Raw genomic sequence first — 23727 nt, forward strand, 5'->3', positions numbered from 1 at the left:
CCAAATGACAGTTTCAGTGCAGCTGCAAAGGGCTTTAAACGATACCAGACGATGAATAAGGGTCTTATCTAGCGAAACGATCGGTCATTTCCAAAATAAATAAAAAAGTTTAAGTTTTATAAGCACAAACGCTCGCCTTGCTCTGTTCTGTGATGTGCGTTCGTGACGTCACGTAATACGCAATTACGTTGAAAAGGTCACGCTTGACGTGTTTACAAATGTGCGGAAGGAGGACCATATACACATTTTCAAATGTATTTGTGTCAGTTTATCGTTTAAAATGCCCATTTCGTGTGCGTATCCTGGGTGTTTTAATATTAAAAAGCCAAAAAGAACATTTTCTTCAGGACAGAAATTTTTCAAGCGTGACCTTTTCAACGTAATTACGTATTACGTGACGTCACGAACGCGCATCACAGAACAGAGCAATGCGAACATTTGTGCTTATAAAACTTAAACTTTTTTATTTATTTTTGAAATGACCGATCGTTTCGCTAGATAAGACCCTTATTCATCGTCTGGTATCGTTTAAAGCCCTTTGAAGCTGCACTTAAACTGTCATTTGGACCTTCTACCGTTTGGGTCCCAATAGAATCCATTACATGGGGGGAAATCCTGGAATGTTTTCATCAAAAACCTTAATTTCTTTGCGACTGAAGAAAAAAAGACATGGACATCTTGGATGACATGGGGGTGAGTAAATTATCAGCAAAAGTTTTTTTGAAAGTGAACTTCTCCTTTAAGACCGTGAACGAGCAGGTTAGAGATAAGGACGTCAGTTGCAGGATCAGTTTCAATGGCATCAAAAACAGGAGGAACAAGGAATTTACCAGACATCCTAACAGACAACTAAATGCAGAAACAGCTTTTGATATTGAATGTTATAATGAACTGAAAGATAAACTAAATGACATAGTGTTTAAGGGAAAAATATTCAGGAAATATTGAGGGCCCAGACTGTATCAGGTACAGAAATGATTAGTTCCCCTCTCGGGTCTTTGGGTCTGAGTCGTTTGATCATCACGTGGACATCATCAACGAATATTCAACCAAAGACTCGAGAGGTGAACTTATAATTTCTGAACCTATTGGATCTGCAGTCAACATAAAAAGAACAAATCGCTCATGATCGAGCCATCGCAATTCACAACGACAAAACATCTATAAACCAACATAATTACACAAAAATAACAAGGATTAGACGCCGCTTCTCTTTATTCCAGCTGCTCTCTTTCTAAGCTATGGTGAGATGGGGACACTAATAATTGTTGTTTAAAGGGGTGGTATAATGCCCTTTCCACAAGATGTAAAATAAGTATTTGATGTCCCCAGAGTTTTAGCTCAAAATACCTCACAGATATTTTTATATAACATGCTAAACATGTCACTTTTTGAGGGTGAGCAAAAACAGAGTTTTTGTGTCTGACCCTTTAAATGCAAATGAGCTGCTGCTCCCGGCACAGGGGGCGGAGCTACAACAGCTCGTGTCCTTTTACCTCACACAGACATGCACAGAAAATTTTAAAAACTTTAAGCCTTATATGTTCAAAGCGCAGTCAGACAAAGATGGAGAGACTCAAGAAGAAGTGACAACATGAAGAAGCAACAGGTGTGGTTGAAATATTGTTTATTAGGCAAAAGCTATTTTGAGAAAATTAATGGAAAAACATGGAAAGCTCAAAAAGCAATCATATCAGGCTACTTCACGTCTTTCAGAACTAAAATTATTCCAGATTCAAGTAGAATCAGCAGAAAATAAAAGTGAACAATAACAATATGCAGTTGATAAAATGAGTAATGAGTCTCTGATGTTTGTATGCGAACTGATGAGGATCTAACTGTGGGCCTGCATCTAGATTTACTTTGCTCATAATGAGCTTTTCTATGCACTCATCCCAACAGAAGTGAAGGCAATAGGCCTAAGATCATTATTCTCCTGTGGGCAGGGCTTCTAAGGGACAGGTATAATAATGGCCTTTCTCCATTGTGTTGGTACAGTGTGAGACTGTAGGGACCTCTGGATAATGGGGCATCAGTTCATCTGCACATGTTTTAGTAGAAAAGCAGGGATGAATTCTGGACCTGTGGCCTTGTTTACACTGATTTGCTTGAAGACCTTGTTGATGGATTTAGGGTCAATCTCAAACCTATCAGCATCATCAGTAACAATACTGTAAAGCACCATATCACATTCAACCGAGAAAACATGATTGTCAAACCTCTTGTAAAAATAATTCAACTCATTTGCTTTTGTCAGTTCATCTATGACATGCAAGGGTTTCCCTGTCGGTTTCATATGTGTTGCTATCCTCATTGAGTCCCAAAGTTTTTTAGAGTTCATAGTTTTGAAGTTTTTCTCTATCAACTCCCTATGATGTTCCTTTGCTTCTTTGAGCTTTTGGGTCAACTCCTTTTGTACAGTTTTAAAGGAGTATTTCACCCGTGGGAACATTAATCTTTATTGAAAGTGGGTCATATATGTAGTTGAAATGTAACATAAATTTTGAATTTGGGGCCTTCTTGACCGAGGAAAGACAGAAAGTAACTTTAGGGTGCATTTGTATGGAAGACAACAACTCCCACAATGCACCACATTGCACAGCTCCGCAAGCCACTCCCACTAATCCAGAACATGTCTCCAGGACGCCGCTGTCCATGTGCGGTGCGAAACTAGGATGGTTCCCAACACAAACGTCCGTGTCCTCGTCTGATTCAGAGATTTCGTCCAGGAGAAATAGGCATCGTTGAAATTCTTTGTAGCAGACGGACTTTATCTCTGCGAGAGCACAGGCACCACCAGTCCGCCCCAGCTTAAGCCAGTCCGGGGTCCTCATCCGCGACAGGTCTTCTGCCTCCTGTTCCTCCATCAGCATCCGCTGCTCTTCGCTATATCGCGGCTCGTTAAAGTAGACACGAACACCTGATTCGAGCATCAGACTTTCGAAATCCTCTTCTTCCATATCATATTGAGTACCCTCTGCCATTGTCTTAACTTCACATCTGGCTCCATAAAAGCAATATCCGCCATCTTGTTTGGAAGCTAAGCTAACAGGCGCTATGGAGCCAGATGTGAAGTTACGACAATGGCGGAGGGTACTCAATATGATATGGAAGAACATTATAAGCAGGAACTGCAGCACTGAAATCCGTATTTCTCCCGTCTCAGGGGAAAATGAGGGAATAATCCACGACCATTCAAAAATATGACTGGGTTTCTAACGATACAAAGCTTAATGCAAATAAGTGTCCCTTTAAGTTTTAAGTGGTCAATAATCCTAAATGCCTGATTGTTTTTTGCTCTTAATACAATCCTTTACCTCCTTTGTAATATAAGGCTTATTATTAGGAAGACTCTTATATTCCGTTTTGGGATCACAGCGTCAGAACAGAATTATATGTAATCTGTGGGAACTTCTGAGGAAAGGTCCAGGCTTCGCTCACTAGAGAAATGTCCCAGTCTGTGCATAAAAACAGTCTTTCAGTGCTTCTACGCTGTCTTCTGACCATACATTGATAGATTTAACCAGGGGTTTGCGGCTCTTTAGGGCGGTCTTGGAAATAGGGATCAAGTGAACAGTATTGTGGTCAGAAATTGACAGAGGTGATACTATGCCACTGTAGTTATTTTGTTGTAGTGGAGGATAAAGATGAGTGTCAATAGTGTGTTTCTGACCTTTTTTGACAAGAAATTACAGTATTTTCTTTCATTAGAGCAGTTTAACAGGCTTTTATCATGTATCCTGACTCAAATAATGTGTTTCTAACAGCAAACACTCAGAATAAAGTGAGATGATCTGCTGATGATCCTGAATGGCTTGTTGAATGAGTGTTGATAGTCTGAGGCTCATCAATATTAACAGATCTGCTGAAAACACTCTTTATTTCATGACAATAGTTCCTGTTTTCACCTCATTTATTATGCTGATGTCTTCAGATCTCCTGTAAATTGACACTTAAAGCTCATTTCATTGGTGTCAGCAGACTGAGTGGATTTGTTGGTTACAAATATTACTTTTATTTATTTGTTCAAATGCTTTTCTTACAGTTCTTTACTACTTTCTATATACTTGCCCTTATTTAAATAAAGAAACATAATAATGTTAGAAATAGATAAATAAAAAAATATAGGAATATTTAGAACAAACATCATTTGATGACATATTCAAACATTGTATTTAAGGATCATAGTGCAGACCCAAAAATACTCATTGTCATTTTAAATCTTTACACTTTCCCACTATCCTTCAAAACACTAGGTTTTACCCATTTGTCAGCTAGAAGTTTTTAATAATTTAAATTATTTTAGTATGAACTCTTAATCTTTTATATATTTTATATAAGCACATGTCAGAATAAATATGTTGCTTAATTTTTACATAAGTATATCTGTTACGCTAACATTATTTAACCTATGTTTTGACTTTTTTTTACAAAAGATATTTTAAACAATAAAATGGACAGTTTACTTGCATTTAATGTGTTTTCATATGTGTCCTAACATATTTAGTGTTTTGTAAACATTTAATAAAAATTGTAGTATAAAAAAACTATACATACATTTATCATCATGATTTTATAGAACTGGGTTCTTATGATAAACCCACTGGAATAAAAAGTTTTAACTTATATAATTTACACGTTATGTAATTAAGTGCAGAAATGAAAGTAATCTTACCTGAAACTGATATTACAGTAGCCAGTCTTAACAGTTTACGTGATTTGGCTCTTCTTGTTGATTTAATTGTTTTATTTCTTCGCAGTGTACCGTACACATCTACATCTATTATCGGTGCGCAAAAAGCTGAAACTTGAATACCGGCGCGATAGCGAGAGATTGTACGGTAGTTCACGTTGACCAAAACACACAAGAAAAATCACAGACATTCGCATTCGGACGGGATTCGATTTCTCTGAGGACCGCAGAGTTTGAGAAGCTCCACCCACAGCAATTACATCATCAGTGAAGCTCCTCCCACAGTAATTCTCCAATAAATGCTGTAAATTCCCATCAGCTACAAGTGAAGACGAGCATCAGAGCATCAGGAAGAGCTGAAATCTGCAAAGACTGAGTTTATTAAAGAGGACAGTGAGAACATGAGTGATCCAGAACCCTGCAGAATGAAACACACTGAAGATCCTGAAGAACAAAGAGGTTGGTGTTTATTCTTCATTCATTCATGATGCTGAAGAACATTCATGTTAGAAACATTCAAGCACTTCATCACATTTAGATAAACAGTTAAACTATGAAATAGGTACTGAATTTTAAACAAATGTTCAGTAGAGGGAGGTTTGAGAAACTTTCATATTTATTATAAACATGAGGTCAAACTAAGTATAATTTTAGCTCTGGTTCACTTTTTTTATTTATTCTTTTGCAACCATGTTGGAATATACCAAATGTTATTATGAATTCCAAAAACCAAATGAATTACCAAAATGTTGGATATTTCTATAGTATACTTCAGTATAGTGAGAGTAAACCGTATCAAGTAAATGAACTTTCCATGGGTTGTAAGTGTAACTTACAACCCATGGAAAGTTCCATGGGAAAGTCCCATGGACCCACATTGATGAATGTGGTAAACACGCTACATTTTCTGTCAAAACTGAGACAATGGATTTAGATTATTTTCTTGTCGTGTCATCATGCAGCAGAAAGAGTCCAGATGATGTCACTTCCTGAGTGTCACAGTTTTAAGAAATGCCCTGTTTTTAAAAGAAGATAATAATTTTTTTAATAATTTTTTTATTTATCCTTTATTTCACCAGGATAGTCCCATTGAGATATTAAATCTCTTCCAGGGAGTCCTGGCCAAAATGTTGCACAAAAAGTTTAATTTGGTAACGCTTTAGATTACAGCCCGCAAAGTACACGTATTTATGACAAATTTACAAACGAATTCTGTAATTATAGAGTACCTATAAAGTCCTTACTTGTAAGTATAAGCAAACATTATGTAACGTTTTGGTAATAAAGGGGGAACAACCAGGAGATTTGATAAATTATATAAGTATATTAGAACATTTCAGAATCTAAAACGATAATTCAGCTCCCGATAATTCTAATAAAACATTTCAATTCAACACTAGTTAAAGTCAGTCTAGACTTTCAGTATGTGAAGTTTCTACGGACACTTTAAACTTGAACTATAACAGAGAAATTCACTTGATCTTGTGTATCTGGTGTCCCACATTGACATTAAAAAAGTCTTCAGTAAAATAAACACAGACGCATGAAATATATTTATGTTTTAAAAGTAATCATTGGAAGATCAATGTAGCTCATTCATGGAAGGTTTCAGGGATAATAATTTATAAAAATGCATCAAAATGATCATAATATTTAATAGCAGTGGTCTATTACTGAATTATTTTGATGTACTGAAAATAAAAATTTATTTCTTTCATGTCAGACCTGATTGAAGAAAGCGGGGAGAGTGAAGAACTGAGTGAAGTGAAGGAGGAGAGTGAAGAACTGAGTGAAGTGAAGGAGGAGAGTGAAGAACTGAGTGAAGTGAAGGAGGAGAGTGAAGAACTGATTGAAGTGGAGGAGGAGAGTGAAGAACTGAGTGTAGTGAAGGAGGAGAGAGAAGAACTGAGTGAAGTGAAGGAGGAACATCATGTCAAACCTGGAGAAAAACCTTTGAGTCGCTCAAAGACTAAAACGATATTTTTAAAGAAAAGAAGAGCCAAGAAATCTTTCACCTGCACTCAGTGTGGAAAGAGTCTATCAAGCAAACAAAGTCTTGATGTTCACATGAGAGTTCACACTGGAGAGAAGTCGTTCACATGTGATCAGTGTGAGAAGAGTTTCACACAAAAAGAACATCTTAATGTTCACATGAGGATCCACACCGGAGAGAAGCCGTTCACATGTGATCAGTGTGGAAAAACATTTCTTAGAACATCAGACCTGAAGTCACACCTGAGAGTTCATACAAAGGAGAAGCCATATTCATGTTCTGTGTGTGGAAAGAGTTTTTCACAGCGGTGTAATTTACAGGCACATCAGAAAATCCACACTGGTGTGAGAGAGTACATGTGCTTTGAGTGTGAGAAGACTTTTATTACAGCGGGCAATTTAAAACTGCACCAGAGAATTCACACTGGAGAAAAACCTTACAAGTGTTCACACTGTGACAAGAGATTCAGTCTGTCAGGAGATCTGAAAACACATGAGAGGATCCACACTGGAGAAAAGCCTTACAAGTGTTCACACTGTGACAAGAGATTCAATCAGTTAGCAAATGTGAAAACACATGAGAGGATCCACACTGGAGAAAAGCCTTACAAGTGTTCACACTGTGACAAGAGATTCAGTCGGTCATCATCTCTGAAAAGTCATGAGAGGATCCACACTGGAGAGAAGCCGCACACGTGTGATCAGTGTGGAAAGAGTTTTGCTTTAAAACACTACCTGGAGAAACACATGAAGATCCATGCAGTGGAGAAACCACTTAGGCTGCGTTTACACTGCAAGTCTTAAAGCTGCCGTCTGCAACATTTTTTTGATCATATTCAGTGAAATCGACACTATAATCCGACAGAACAACATAAATAAGGTGGTTTTAGAAAAAAACCTGAGCTTCTAACTCCACCTGGAGCGTGTTATTTGTTTTGCAAAAATCCACCGCTCCCGTCTCATCGGGTCCAATCAGCGCAGGGGGGTGTGAGATCTGACTGTCAATCACAGTTCGTGCACACGCCACAGATCCCCCCTCCCTCGCGCAGACGCGCACATTACAATATCACATGCACACACCACGCCTGAAGTTCGCCTGAAGATTGTACGAAGCGTCTAAAATCTACTAACAAGCTTCCAATTCCTCGGTTATTGCTATCTATGGATAGATTAGCCAGGGCAGCCTACCTCCGAGTCCATGGTGTTGATCGATGCTAAAGAGACGGACGCGTTCACAGAAAATCAGGTGCACACGCACTGACGATGGGCGGGTGCTCGTTGGTAGTGGGGGAGGGGGATGAGAGTTGTAAACATTCAAAATTTTGGCTAAGTCCACTCAATCTGCCAGACTTGCCGACTGCAGCTTTAATGCACAGATCAGATGTTCTGACCATATCTTTTTTTTGCCCACCTTTTTACATGCACTATGTTTGTAATTCACAAAATTTGCAATAAGGTTTCATTTGTTAAAATTAGTTGAAATATTAACACACAATTAACAATATATTTCTTACATAATTGTATCTTTGGTAAAGTTATTTAATACAAATACAGTTTTGTTCATTGTTTATTAATACACAGTTTTTCATGTATCATCAGTTTTTCAGAGAGTTTTACTGTCCTCTAGTGGAAAACGCCAGCACAAACACACACTTCATTCATTCTTTTTATAACTCTTTATTCATTTTTTTTTTTTCTGACAGAAATATCAAAGTGAATAAAGTGTATCGGGAGCGAACACTTTAATGATTCTAGCCATGTGTATCTAAGCTTCTCTGTTGGACAATTGGACAGAACATTTCTCTGTGGTCTGATTTTGTTATAAAAATAGAAGTCAATTTATTGATTATAAAGCCTTTGACACAAAACGACCAATTATTGAAAAAGAATATCTCATTCTTGTGTACTCTCTTCCACTCAGCGCTGCTCTGACGATTTTATCAGTAAAATATTTTAGCTGCTTAAAGGTCCCGTATTATGCCCCTTTTCACAAGATGTAAAATAAGTCTCTGATGTCCCAAGAGTGTGTAGGTGAAGTTTCAGCTCAAAATACCCAACAGATCATTTTTTACAGCATGTTTAAATTGTCATTTTTTGGGGCTCAGAAAAACGCGCTGTTTTAGTGTGTGCCCTTTAAATGCAAATGAGCTGCTGCTGGACGACCCAGGGGGCGGAGCCTCATGAGCTCGCGCTCAGTCTGTCAGGACAATTTCATCTCACGGAATGATGATAATATCAGAAACTCTCAGTAACGGCGTTCCTTTCGAGTCGGACAATAATGCCTATGTAGCACTAAGAGTGTAAAACAGGACAGATATCAGTGCACCCCCCTTTAAATTTCGAATTGTTAAAGTTATTGTTAGTTACTTGTATTACTTTATTGCATTGTGTTCAATTTGGTGAAACTCGGAGTCGTCAGCAGGGGGCACCCGGGAGTTGCGCGGCGCATGAGTGGCTGACTAGCTAGACAGCATAGAAGTAGTATTCAGCACGAGATGAAGCGCGCAAGTGCAGAGAAATGTGCTCCTTGTTTGAACAGTGTTTTCTATGTGTTTTATACAGGTAAGCTGACAATAATCTTTATACTAGTAAATTCATAACAGTATTGTATTCTTATAGAGCTGTAGTTCGTGCCTGAGACGTGAAGAAAAGTTGAGTTTTGACTGTGATTACGAGTGTCGTGCGTGAAATGGCGGACGATAGTGTTAACTCAACAGGAAAATTAGTAACTTTTAACGTGAACAAAACGGAGGAATAAAGGCTTAAAAAGATATATACTCGACGTGAGTGTGAGACGAGGGATAATTAACCAAATAGACGTGTACGAACATTATTAAGTCGTGTGTAGTGACGTGTCTGGGCAGTCTGAGTTAACGAGGCACACGTGTCTGTTCTTAGTCCACGCACATAGACCTGATACCCTCATTTAGCATTACTTTGTCAGCCATTACATGTAAAAAACGATTTCAGTACTGTTAAATAAGAACTCCAGTCAGATTCAGAGGTAAAACACTTTTATTAATCATTTTGTGAGTTTATAGTGAGAACACAGTAACTGTTAAACAGTTGAAACATAGTTCATGATATAGTCAGTTCATTAGCATATTTCATGAAGGAGTAAAAACGGATTAAAAGATAATTTAAACAGTGATATGAAAGAGTATTAAAATATGTGTGCAGTTATCAATGCTAGAGTAATGTGAATGCAGACTAACTATTACTGAGATCTGAATATCTACTGTTTACTAATTCCAAATGCTATTTTCATGTATGTTTAATGATTCACTTGTATTCATTTTAAAAAGAGAGTTTGTAATACTTTAATGATGGTATTCGTCAGACCTTTCCTTTTATGTCGTTTTATAGCAGGCACGGCACATGTTTAGATCTATGTTAATGTTTATGTATTTAGAGCATGTAATTCTTGAGAATTGAGTATTGTATAAAGAGTAATGCGCCTAGTGTTACGTACCAGCTTAGACATTTGCACTATCAGACATGTGATTGTTTATGATAATTTGTAAAGGTATCACAGCATAAGAGCATGGAAGTAGTATTCAGCACGAGATGAAGCGCGCAAGTGCAGAGAAATGTGCTCCTTGTTTGAACAGTGTTTTCTATGTGTTTTATACAGATAAATAAATGTGTTGCCCCAGGAAGTGACATCGCTTCATTCCTAAAAGTGTAACATGTTTTGGCGAGCCAGCCAGGAGGAGGCGACAGAGTGACCAGCACCATTAACCCCCTCCTTCCCAACGAGTCGAACCTTGAACAAAATGGACGCCAGTCAGAACGTACGTGATAAAGTGAGTGCAGCTCTGTGGCAGCTAGGGGAAGATTCTCTCGTTGACGTCTGCAGGTACCTGAAATGTGATAGCCTGGACAGTGGAGAGTCCCGCAGCAGGACACGGAGGGCGCTCATCAGGATGGCCGAGTGTCAATTGGATCAGCTTGAGGAGAAACTAGATGGTGATGAAGGTGAACAGTACTGTGTTGATTTATTATCACTCATTGAAAGACAAAGTAGGGGGCGTAGTCAGTCAGATAAAGTGTACCCATCAGAGAAGCCGGCTACAAAAGAAGAACTAAAAAAAGATTTCTCACCACACACCTCTCTTTTAAAGACTGATTCACCATTCAAGAGCCGGCTAGAGCCAGTTAGCCCATTGCCGGAGGTAACGATGCGAAGGGAGTTTAAAATTTGTGGGCAAATTGGAGAGAGTGGGCAGAGGGACAAATTGTCGTATCTCAGTTTAGTCCGCCAGATTGAGTTGGGAATACAAAAGGGGCACACACAGACTGAAGTGGTTGAGGCTGTAATCAGGGCTGTCAGTCCAGGACTGCCGTTGAGAGACATGTTAGAGATCAAGCGTGGGCTGACCCTCAATGCACTCCTCACCATCCTGAAGGGCCACTATCGAGTAGACAGTTCAACAGAGCTTTACCACCAGCTTCTTAACATCTCCCAAGAGCCCAAAGAGACTGCCCTGAACTTTGTATTCCGTGCGATCGAGCTGAAAGAGAAACTGTTATGGAAAGCCTCGAACGAAGACACCGATGAGCAGTACAGCAGAGCCGTCATTCAGCGCAAGTTCCTCCGCTCGATCGAAACTGGACTGCTGAGCGATTCTGTAAAGTTCCAAATTCTACCCCACCTCAGCGATGTGAGCATAACAGATGAGGAACTGATACAGCAAGTGGATGAGGCGGCCAAAGTCGAAAGTGAGAGACAAGAGAAACGAAAAAGATCCACTGCTAGTAAAACTCCCAAAGTACAAGAGCTTCAAGCAGAATCTCAGGTAAAATCCACGCCTGGCCAGAGTCCCTCTAAACACATGGAGTCCGACTCAACAGCGTCAATTAAAACAGTAAAGCGGAATGAGACTAAGCCTGACAGCATAAACGCGCAGCAGATGATGGAAGAGCTTCGCAAGGAAATGCAGCAGATGTTTCGGGCTGTAATGGAGGCAAGTCCCCGCCCTCTTGGACTGAAGCCGGAAGGGAGAGGCTGCAAAAAGTGCAAGGAGGAAGGAACAGGTGAGAACTGTTCGCATTGTTTCAAATGTGGGCAGGAGGGCCACTTCTCTCGCGGGTGCAGAACCACATCGGGAAACGGGCAGGGACTACTGAGGTGGGGCCAGCAGTAGTCCAAAGCCAATTGCCCCGAAACGAGCAGCCACCACCCAGCCCAGTCATGCAACCAACAACAGCCTTTGAAAAGAGAGCAGCTGGAGCCTCATCAGCTGTAAGTGTGATTAACTACATACCGCCTCGACACCAGCCACAGTTGATAAGCCTTGTGGGTAGCCGATGCATTGTGGATTGCGTTATGGACAATTGCCCAGTTAGAGCCCTGTGGGACACGGGAGCACAATCCAGCATTGTGAATGACCTCTGGCGACTGAGCCACCTACCCCACACTGTTGTCAAACCCATTTCAGAGTTATTGGGGGGTGAGACACTGACAGTCTTTGCTGCTAATGACACACCCATTCCATATATCGGCTGGATTGAAGTCAGTTTCAGAATAGGCAGTGACCACACCAAGACAAATGATTTACAAGTGCCAGTACTAGTGTCAAGCGACCCAGCAGTTGCCAGTGACCCCATTATCGGTTACAACGTCATTGAGGCCATCCTCAACAGAAAAGAGGAAGACACTGAAGGTGAAAGGAAGCAGCTGGCACACAAAGTGAGTAAAGCTTTTGCGATAACAGTGAAGACTGCTCATCGTGTGGTGAAGTTGATGCAGAACGCTGGTTCAGAGACTGGAGTAGTTCGTACTGGCGGAAAAAGAGTACCCATACCAGCAAAACAAGTCACCACCGTCTATATAAGAGCGCATGTAAGTTCACGAGCCCAAGGCCAACAGATGTTCTTTTCACCTGACATGCTTAATCCTCCACCAGAAGGCGTGATATACAATGATGTACTGGTGCAGATCCCAGAAAAAAGAGTGCCATACATACCCATCTCCGTGACCAACACTACGGATCGCACCATCTATCTCGACCGTCACAGAGTGGTTGGTCACCTGGAGCCCATCAAGACCGTATACACAGCACCGGTGCGAACGAAAGCGAATGAGACGACAGTCGTAATGAAGGACAACAGAGAGACAAAGTCTAGCGAAGCAAGTAGAACACAGCCAGATAACAAGCAAGCAGGAAGACCAATGTCATGGGACCCCCCTGTAGATCTCTGTCATCTCCCAGAAGGACAGCAGGAGGCGGTAAGGAGGGTGTTGAGGGAGGAATGTGAAGCCTTTTCCTTTGACAGTGATGATGTGGGCTGTATACCATCCCTCAAGATGCATATAACCCTCCAAGATACCAGCCCTGTCCAAAAGACCTACATGTCCGTTCCAAAGCCTCTTCACAATGAGGTTAAGGAGTACTTGCAGGATCTCCTGAGAAGAGGGTGGATCACACACTCTCGATCCCCTTATTCGTCACCGGTGGTGTGTGTCCGCAAGAAAGACGGCAGTCTTCGTCTCTGTGTTGACTTCAGAGAACTCAACCGTAAGTCAGTCCCCGACCGCCATCCGATACCGAGGATTCAGGATATGTTGGATGCTTTGGGTGGGAGCTCATGGTTCTCGGTCTTAGACCAGGGTAAAGCGTACCACCAGGGTTATCTGGATGAGGAGAGCCGCCCTCTCACAGCTTTCATCACACCCTGGGGGCTTTATGAATGGGTGCGCATACCCTTTGGCCTGAGCTCGGCACCCGCAGAGTTTCAGAGGAGTATGGAGCACTGTTTGGCAGACCTGAGGGACACAATTTGCCTCCCGTACCTTGATGACAACCTGGTACACAGTAGGAGCTTCAAGGAGCACTTGGAGCACATCCGTCTTGTTCTCCAGCGTTACAAGGAACATGGTGTGAAGCTGACCCCAAAGAAATGTGAGCTGTTTAGATCGAGTGTGAGGTTTCTTGGCAAGTTGGTGACAGGAGAGGGTTACACAATGGACCCTGCAGAGATGGCTCCGGTGCAGGCGTTAAAAGAGAAGACCCCTGCCACAGTGGGTGATGTGCGCCAGATCCTTGGGTTCCTCTCCTACTACAGACCCTTCATCCCCAATTTCTCCTGTGTGGCCCACCCGCTGTATAACTTACTCAGTGTCCCCAACCCCGAGAAGTGCACTCCAGACCCGACTGTGAAGAAGCCCCGTAAAACAGGAAAGAAAAACAAGGGTCACTTACCATCGCAGACACCTGTACAGTGGACCAACTCTCACCAGGAAGTGTTGAACCAGTTAATAGATGCACTCACGAAGCCCCCTGTCCTTGGATATCCGGATTTCACCCAGGCATTCGTATTACATTGTGACGCATCCCAAGTTGGTCTGGGCGCGGTGTTATACCAGAGACAGCAGGGGAAGATGAGAGTGATCGCCTATGGCTCCCGCACCCTGAGTCCAGCAGAGAAGAGGTACCATCTGCACTCTGGAAAGCTAGAGTTTTTAGCGTTGAAGTGGGCCATCTGCGAACGTTTCCGGGATTATCTTTACCATGCCCCATCGTTTGTGGTATATACAGATAATAACCCACTAACATACGTACTCACCACCGCAAAACTCAACGCAACAGGACACAGATGGGTGGCGGAGTTGGCCGATTATAACTTTACCATCCGGTACCGCCCAGGCAAGAACAACTCCGATGCAGATGGGTTGTCACGGATGCCCTTGGATATTGAGGACTACATGAGTTGCTGTACGGCTGAGGCCAGTCAAGATGTAATCAGTGCATCCATGGAGAGGGTCATAACGGAAAGGAGAAACCCTTGCCGGGGTGTGGGGTTGATTCAGGTCAGTGCTTTGAGCATGGTGAAGGACAGTGGAACCAGCCAACCTCTCACCACAGATCAAATCCGCAAAGCACAGGAGGAGGATGAAATCCTGTCGAGAGTCCTCTGGTACAAGTCACAGAGCAGGAGGCCAAGTAGAACTGAAGTGAAAGCAGAGAACCCTGCAGTGGCCGTACTGCTGAAACAATGGCTCAAGGTTCAAGTTGGTCCAGATGGTGTCTTGCGCCGCAGAACTTCCCGTCGAGAACAACTGCTGCTCCCCAAAGCTTATCATCCGCTGGTCTTTAAAGAACTGCACCAGGACATGGGTCACTTGGGGGTCGAAAGGACACTTGACCTGATACGAGAACGGTTTTACTGGCCACAGATGAGCAAAGATGTTGAACATTTTGTCAGTAATGTGTGCGAATGTCTCAAGAAGAAGAAACCGAGTAAGCAGAGCCGTGCACCTCTGGTGCCCATCCAGACCACTTATCCCTTCCAGCTCGTCTCCATAGACTTCCTGCATTTGGAGAAATGCAAGCATGGCTATGAGTATATATTAGTGGTCATGGACCATTTTACGAGGTTTGCGCAGGCCTACGCGACAAGGAATAAATCGTCCAAAACAGTAGCTGACAAGATTTTCAACGACTTTGCACTCAAGTTCGGGTTCCCAAGCAGACTACATCACGACATGGGCAAAGAGTTTGAGAACAGACTGATGGCTAGCTTGAAAAAACTCTCTGGCATCCAGGGCTCACACACGACACCATACCACCCCCAGGGTAACGGGCAGGTGGAGAGGTTTAACCGTACCCTGTTGTCCATGCTGCGTACCTTGGAGGACGAGGAGAAGGAGGATTGGAAGGAGTCCCTCGCGAAAGTTGTCCACGCGTACAACTGCACAAAGAATGAGGCAACGGGTTACGCGCCTTATTTCCTTACCTTTGGACGTTCTCCTCGCCTGCCTATTGATCTTTTATTCAATCTGGAAAGAGATGAGGCCCATGACACCTATGATGACTACGTGAGTCATTGGAAGACGAGAATGCAAGAGGCATACCAGATTGCGGCAAAAACAGCTGTCAAGGGGGCGGTTCGGGGAAAAGTCCTCTACGACAGAAAAGTCCAGGGGAGAGACCTTCACCCCGGCGACAGAGTTCTCCTCAGAAACCTCACTCCCAGAGGGGGTCCTGGAAAGATCCAGTCCTACTGGGAGGGCCAAGTGTACAAGGTGAAGGAGAGAAAAGCCGATGGCAGTCCAGTTTATGAGATCAGTCCAGAAAATGGTAAAGGAAGAGACAAAGTGGTTCACAGAAATCTTCTGCTGCCCTGTGATTTCCTTCCCCTTGACCAGCCACCAGCAGAGATTCGTCAGCCACAGAAGGACTCCCAGAGTTTTCCAAAGGAAAGAACCAAGCCAGAACGACAGCATCGGCAACAGCTAGAGCAGAGTGACACCTCCAGTGACGAATACAGTGGCAACTACCAGTGGCATCTCAGACCTGGCCGAGGGAGATGGCAAAGACAGGGTTCACTGAATCCTCTAGCAGAGCCTTTCCAGCCTCAGCAGAGTCCTCAGCGTCACGAAGAGGATGTGCCACTACAAAGCGAAGAGGATGTGCCACTACAAAGCGAAGAGGATGTGCCACTACATTGCGAAGAGGATGTGCCACTACATAGCGAAGAGGATGTGCCACTACAAAGCGAAGAGGATGTGCCACTACAATCTCAGAGACCTGATGTGAGTTCTGACAGGTCTGAGAATGTTGAATCAGAGGCCGACCCGCTGGTTCGGACGCTAGGAGAGCGACAGGCGGTAGGACCGCGACCCCAGAGACTGAGACATCAGCCTGTTGTACTGAGTTATGATACATTGGGTCAACCGTCCTTGGTTAAAAGAGACTGTAAGGTAACAGAGAGTCAGGTAACACAAACTAAGGGTTACTGGAGGCCTTGGATGGCTGAGGTGTTCTAAAGAAATGTTCACTTGTTCCCAGAAATGTCAGGAGACATTTAATTTTGTGGGGGAGAGTGTAGCACTAAGAGTGTAAAACAGGACAGATATCAGTGCACCCCCCTTTAAATTTCGAATTGTTAAAGTTATTGTTAGTTACTTGTATTACTTTATTGCATTGTGTTCAATTTGGTGAAACTCGGAGTCGTCAGCAGGGGGCACCCGGGAGTTGCGCGGCGCATGAGTGGCTGACTAGCTAGACAGCATAGAAGTAGTATTCAGCACGAGATGAAGCGCGCAAGTGCAGAGAAATGTGCTCCTTGTTTGAACAGTGTTTTCTATGTGTTTTATACAGGTAAGCTGACAATAATCTTTATACTAGTAAATTCATAACAGTATTGTATTCTTATAGAGCTGTAGTTCGTGCCTGAGACGTGAAGAAAAGTTGAGTTTTGACTGTGATTACGAGTGTCGTGCGTGAAATGGCGGACGATAGTGTTAACTCAACAGGAAAATTAGTAACTTTTAACGTGAACAAAACGGAGGAATAAAGGCTTAAAAAGATATATACTCGACGTGAGTGTGAGACGAGGGATAATTAACCAAATAGACGTGTACGAACATTATTAAGTCGTGTGTAGTGACGTGTCTGGGCAGTCTGAGTTAACGAGGCACACGTGTCTGTTCTTAGTCCACGCACATAGACCTGATACCCTCATTTAGCATTACTTTGTCAGCCATTACATGTAAAAAACGATTTCAGTACTGTTAAATAAGAACTCCAGTCAGATTCAGAGGTAAAACACTTTTATTAATCATTTTGTGAGTTTATAGTGAGAACACAGTAACTGTTAAACAGTTGAAACATAGTTCATGATATAGTCAGTTCATTAGCATATTTCATGAAGGAGTAAAAACGGATTAAAAGATAATTTAAACAGTGATATGAAAGAGTATTAAAATATGTGTGCAGTTATCAATGCTAGAGTAATGTGAATGCAGACTAACTATTACTGAGATCTGAATATCTACTGTTTACTAATTCCAAATGCTATTTTCATGTATGTTTAATGATTCACTTGTATTCATTTTAAAAAGAGAGTTTGTAATACTTTAATGATGGTATTCGTCAGACCTTTCCTTTTATGTCGTTTTATAGCAGGCACGGCACATGTTTAGATCTATGTTAATGTTTATGTATTTAGAGCATGTAATTCTTGAGAATTGAGTATTGTATAAAGAGTAATGCGCCTAGTGTTACGTACCAGCTTAGACATTTGCACTATCAGACATGTGATTGTTTATGATAATTTGTAAAGGTATCACAGCATAAGAGCATGGAAGTAGTATTCAGCACGAGATGAAGCGCGCAAGTGCAGAGAAATGTGCTCCTTGTTTGAACAGTGTTTTCTATGTGTTTTATACAGATAAATAAATGTGTTGCCCCAGGAAGTGACATCGCTTCATTCCTAAAAGTGTAACACCTACAGAGTCAGAGTGCTGTATAGAGATGAAACAGGTATAGTTTAGTAGTTTAATTACGGTTATTATAACGTATTTGTCATCTGCTTGTATGTATCCATTATTTATTAATAGCCTACAAGTCTGCTGTCTGAATGATGATCAAACATATACTGATGAGTTTAATAAAGTTTATTGTACATCACACAAAAGATGAAGCGTCAGTTTTACTTCAGAAAATCACCGTAAGAGCTGAGTAAACACAGTAGGCTAAGTTATTAGAAGTGCGCAAGTAGCCAGTAGAGTTGAGGGAGCATTCCTGTGGGCGGAGGTTAGTCAAGAAACGGTTCTAGTGACGTCATTAAAGAAGGAAGTAGAGGGATGTAGTCCAAACGGTTTTCAGACATAGGTTTCAGACATATAAGTAGTAAAAAAAACAATACATTTAGAATTTGTAAAATACACACTGATGTCAAAGGAAGAGGCAATAATAATCCTTTCCATTATAATTAGTTTTATGCATAATTAACTTTAAAGTTTACTCTATTCTTCTCCCAGTTCACCAGCCACTTACTTTTATGTATTTCGGGAGAAGTGGAGGAATTCACTTGTAAATTCACTTGTTGTAAATCCAACAGATGCGATTCTCTGAACTGCATCTGCGGCACAAACTAAGATGGCGGCGCCCATCGCGCATACAGCTCAACTAACGCGATCGTTATAATGGTTTTCAAAAAACAAAACACTTCCACTTGCATATATTTGACAATCGGAATATCAGATATTTTGTGTCATATCTAACAAATTTGTGAATATGTTGAATAAAAATGGAAAAATGACATAAAAGCAGATCATCATTCATTCAGCTCTGTTGTTGTTGCGGTGTGTCACGTGACACACAATGATGCGTCACCATGGAAACCATAAAGTGACACATTCTAAATAACGGTCACCTTGAAAAACTCACGCTGGGGGGTCAGCCAGAATATTTTAAACTTGTGAAAGGGTTAATGTCAGGGAGAGATACAGATTCAGTTACAGGTAACAGAAAAGTTTATTTTGCTCTCAATGAGCCCAGAAAAAAAATAACAGGAACACAAAAGAAAAGAGGAAGTCCAAATAAATGTCCACTGGGCCAGGAGAGAACTTCTCAAAAAGGACCAATTAAAGCATCACCAGTGACGCAGTGGCCAAGTCAAACTGAGATCCCTGGTGAGAGTGATGAGCGTACAGAGAGGTTCTGGGGTGGTACATCCGAGTCCCAAAAGAACAGAGAACGCCTGGGCAGGCAGTCGAGGAAACCAGGCCTGGCAGGACAAGAGGGAGAGAGTGGAAGCAGGACAAAAATAAAGATGCAAACAAACAAAACAAAACAAAACTGCACTTGGAGTCAGGCAAGGAAGGCAATTGCAGTACATACAACAACAGTCTGACAAAATCATAGACAGTATATAAACTGGACACAGCGCCCCCATTGGATTCAACGGAGACAAGGGAAGTCAATTAGAAGCGCTCACTTCCTGATGGCTGAGCGACTGCGCAGACTCAAACTGTCTTCTAGTAGCTGTGTCAAGAGAAATCAGAATCATTCCCTTCCGAATCTTGCAGACATGGAGAGTGTGAGTAGGAGCTGTCCATGAGCTAGGAGCAGGAGAAACTTTTGCTAAGTATTCTGATTAATGATTTTGTCATTTTGCCTCCACGTCCCCCCGATTGCGCGCGAGCTTCTCCTCCTGTCCATACGGTAATCTCTCTACTGTGTGACAGAGAGTCGCGTGGTTATGACGCAATCGTTAGCCTATTTTTACAAAAATTGCTTCTACGGGGCCATAACGTAAGATACAAGGTAATGGAGCCTTTTATACATTTTCGTGTTTCTTTAGAAATAAACAATGGACAAATGGAGTCTTTAAATGCCTCAGATGTAAATTTATTCGCTGTCAAAGTGACGCCAAAATGAATGGGAGTCAATGGGATGCTAACAGCAGGTGATGGCCTGCTAATCAATGGCGGCGCCCGGGGAAACTTCAAAATAATATGAAACGCTGCCCCTTTTGGACAAAATACTTATTTTCTTCTTCTTTCAGAGTTTTATGGCCGTTGGGAAACCAGCTAAGGTGCATTTACCGCCACCAACTGGACAGGAGTGTGAAGCGTTAACCGAGTGAAGCAAATAATCAAATAATTCTGATAAAAAAAAAAACTGTTGTAAATGTTAAACTATATTCTGTTAACCAATCCCGTTTCCCTTAGATACCTCATTAAGGCACTATAAACCCTTGTCTCTTTGTGTCCTTTTACCTCACACAGACATGCACAGAAAATGTAAAAAACTTTCAGCCTTATATGTTCAAACCGCAGTCAGACAGAGATGGAGAGACTCAAGAAGAAGTGACAACATGAAGAAGGAACAGGTGTGGGTGAAATATTGTTGATTAGGCAAAAGCTATTTTGAGAAAATTAATGGAAAAACATGGAAAGCTCAAAAAGCAATCATATCAGGCTACTTCACGGCTTTCAGAACGTCTCAGTTACGTATGGTAACCCTCGTTCCCTGAGTCCAGGGAACGGAGACGCCTCGTCGGGGGAGTTCCCCTGACCAATTGGGATCACGCCAGAGATCCAACCGCCTTCGAGAGAGTTAACAACGAGCCAATGAAAGAGAAACTGAATTGGCATGCAATATTTGCATTCCGCGGCCCGCCTACCAGCGTGGGTATAAAAGGCGGAAGTAACCATTGCGCAATGCTTTTCGCTGAGGAGCCGAACAGTATCCAGTCCTCCGCGAAGGTACAGCAACATGGCAACGGGACGAGGCGTCTCCGTTCCCTGGACTCAGGGAACAAGGGTTACCATACGTAACCGAGACGTTCCCTTTCGTCAGCAGGGAACTCCAACGCCTCGTCGGGGGAGTTCCCCTGACGAATTGGGATCCCTACCAAAACGCCATGATGCTGGCCCCTTCCAGCGCCCAGCTAAGCTACCCTGCAGCAGTTTCCAGAAAATTTTGCGGGAGCTAGCTAGGGAATCACACTGCTGTTCTGCAAGACCCAATCAGTGGATATTGGATAACACTGGGAAAGCGTGCCCATCCCCAAGGATTGACAATAAGGGGGGGAACGCTGCGGAAGCTAAGGCAGCCTAGAGGAAGGCCCTCAAATACACACATGTACTAACCACGTAGGGTAGTGAAACATATGACAATCCTTGAAGGTAGTCCCAGTCCAGAGGAGTGAGGAGCGTACTCAACAGGGACGACAGAATGAGTCTGTCAAGGGGAAGACACGGCTGAAGTGCACGTGCCAGTCATGGGTCACCGCAGGGACCACTGGAAAAACACCCAGTCTACTAGCAACTCCTTACTGAAGGTAGGAGGGGGTGATGGAGGAACTCACGAGGTTAGCCGTTTGTTGGGTAACCAACGGAGCAAAAAGACGCACGTATCCGCTCACGGAATGGCGTCGCAAGCCGACACACCTATTCCCTCTAATTACTGGCCGTAGCAAGTACTCGGGAGGAAACAGGTTCCACACGTAGGCTATAAAACCTAGCGAACGTGTTCGGTGTCGCCCAGCCCGCAGCTCTACAAATGTCTGTTAGCGAGGCGCCTTGTGCCAGAACCCAAGAAGCGGCAATACTCCTAGTGGAGTGAGCCCGCAACCTGGGTGGGCAGGGCTCACCCTGGGACTCATAAGCCCTGGTGATAGCATCCACTAGCCAGTGGGCTAACCTCTGCTTGGAGACAGCCTTCCCCTTCTGCTGGCCTCCGTAACAAACAAAGAGCTGATCTGAGGTCCTAAAGCTTTGCGTTCTGTCTATATAAACCCGGAGGGCCCGGACGGGACAGAGAAAAGCTAGGGCTGGGTCTGCCTCCTCCTGGGGCAGCGCTTGCAGGTTCACTACCTGGTCCGCAAAGGGAGTGGTAGGAACCTTGGGCACATATCCGAGCCGGGGTCTCAACACAACATGAGAAAGGCCGGGCCCGAACTCTAGGCACGATTCGTCGACCGAAAAAGCCTGCAGATCCCCCACCCTCTTGAAAGAAGCCAATGCCAACAGGAGTGCTGTCTTAATGGACAGGATATTAAGCTCGACTGTCAGCAAAGGCTCAAAAGGAGGACTTTGGAGCGCTTTAAGCACTAAAGTTAAGTCCCAAGAGGGTACAGGGTGCAAGTCGCGAGGTGGATTTAGCCTCCTAGCACCCTTGAGGAATCTGATGACCAGGTCGTGCTTCCCCACCGACTTACCTTCAACTACATCGTGATGTGCGGCTATTGCGGCAACATACACTTTGAGGGTGGAGGGAGACAGCCTTCGCTCCAACCCCTGTTGTAGGAAGGAGAGCACGACTCTGATCGGGCAAGTTCGTGGGTTCTCCCCGTGGGAAGAACACCAGCCGACGAACAGGTTCCACTTCAGAGCGTAGAGGCGCCTCGTAGAGGGGGCTCTAGCTGAAGAGATGGTATCTACCACTGCCTGTGGCAGGCCATCTAGAACCTCCGCGTCCTGTCCAGGGACCAGACATGGAGTTTCCAGAGGTCTGGACGCGGGTGCCATAGAGTGCCCCGTCTCTGAGAAAGAAGGTCGTTCCTCAGAGGAATCGGCCAAGGAGGGGCTGTCGCGAGGAGCATGAGTTCTGGGAACCAAGTCCGGGTTGGCCAATACGGGGCTACCAAAAGGACCTGCTCCTCGTCCTCCCTGACCTTGCACAGTGTCTGTGCAAGAAGGCTCACTGGGGGGGAACGCATATTTGCGTAAGTCCCGGGGCCAGCTGTGTGCCAGGGCATCCGTGCCGAGAGTTCCTTCGGTCAGGGAGTAATACCACTGGCAATGGGTCGTGTCCGGAGAGGCAAACAGGTCTACCTGTGCGGCTCCGAAGATTCGCCAAATCAGCTGGACCACCTGGGGATGGAGTCGCCATTCTCCCGGAAGGGGAGGCTGACGTGAAAGCTCGTTGGCCACACAATTGAATTCCCCTAGGACATGAACGGCACGAAGCAACCTCAGATGCTTCTGACTCCATAGGAGGAGGTGGGAGGCGAGTCGCGACATACGACGGGAGCGCAGACCACCTTGTCGGTTGATGTACGCAACGGTCGCAGTGCTGTCCGTAGACTTGTAGTCAAGACCGCCTAAACCGAGACCAAGAAACTACCAAGACCAGAGGGTATCGAGACCAAGACAAGACCAAGACCAAGACCAAGACAGACCAAGTCAAGACCAAGACCAAGTCTAGACCAAGACCGAGACCACGTCGAGACCGGAGGGAAAAAAAAAAAACAGACTAGTGTTGAAGCTAAGCTATAACTTGTATGAATTCAAGAACAGCAGCATAGGGTTCAGCCGCAGTTGGCAGAACAATACAGAGACAGACCATGTCATGTGTGTGACTGTGAGCTCACTGTAAATGTTTTTGCAGACTGGGTGAGATCAACTATGTGAGCAATTATTGCATGACGGCTGTTAGTGCACTATTAGAGGATTGAGACTCCCTTAACTTTTGTGTATGTTGAGGACTGACATGACTGGTACTGACTGGTTCATCTGACAAAACATCAAACACCTCCAACACCATCTTGCTCCTCCAACAACTGTCTAAAGAATGAGAAATATGTAACCAATTGAAATTATACTTAATGTGTAGATGAAATCGTAACATCAAATTAAAGATGCACAATTATAAACTTGGATTAGGCCTAATGTTTAGTCAACACAACATAGATATGCAGATGATATTTAAAAGACCATTTATTTAGTCTAACACCATCTTAAATACAATACTGTAATCAAACAACACACACACACACACACACACACACAGATATCAAAG

At 43.2% G+C, this 23727-nt stretch overlaps 2 protein-coding genes across 3 annotated transcripts in view; both read left to right on the plus strand.

The window, feature by feature from the left end:
- The window catches only part of LOC311287787 (uncharacterized protein), a 449286-nt gene that overhangs the window by 278765 nt on the left and 146794 nt on the right, over positions 1-23727 (plus strand). The gene's annotated exons all lie outside the window — the stretch shown is intronic.
- Positions 1-23727, plus strand: part of LOC311287801 (uncharacterized protein) — a 129817-nt gene that overhangs the window by 66669 nt on the left and 39421 nt on the right. The gene's annotated exons all lie outside the window — the stretch shown is intronic.

The sequence above is a fragment of the Rutilus rutilus genome (assembly GCF_951802725.1).
Source record: "Rutilus rutilus genome assembly, chromosome: 1".
Taxonomy (NCBI): Eukaryota; Metazoa; Chordata; class Actinopteri; order Cypriniformes; family Leuciscidae; genus Rutilus; species Rutilus rutilus.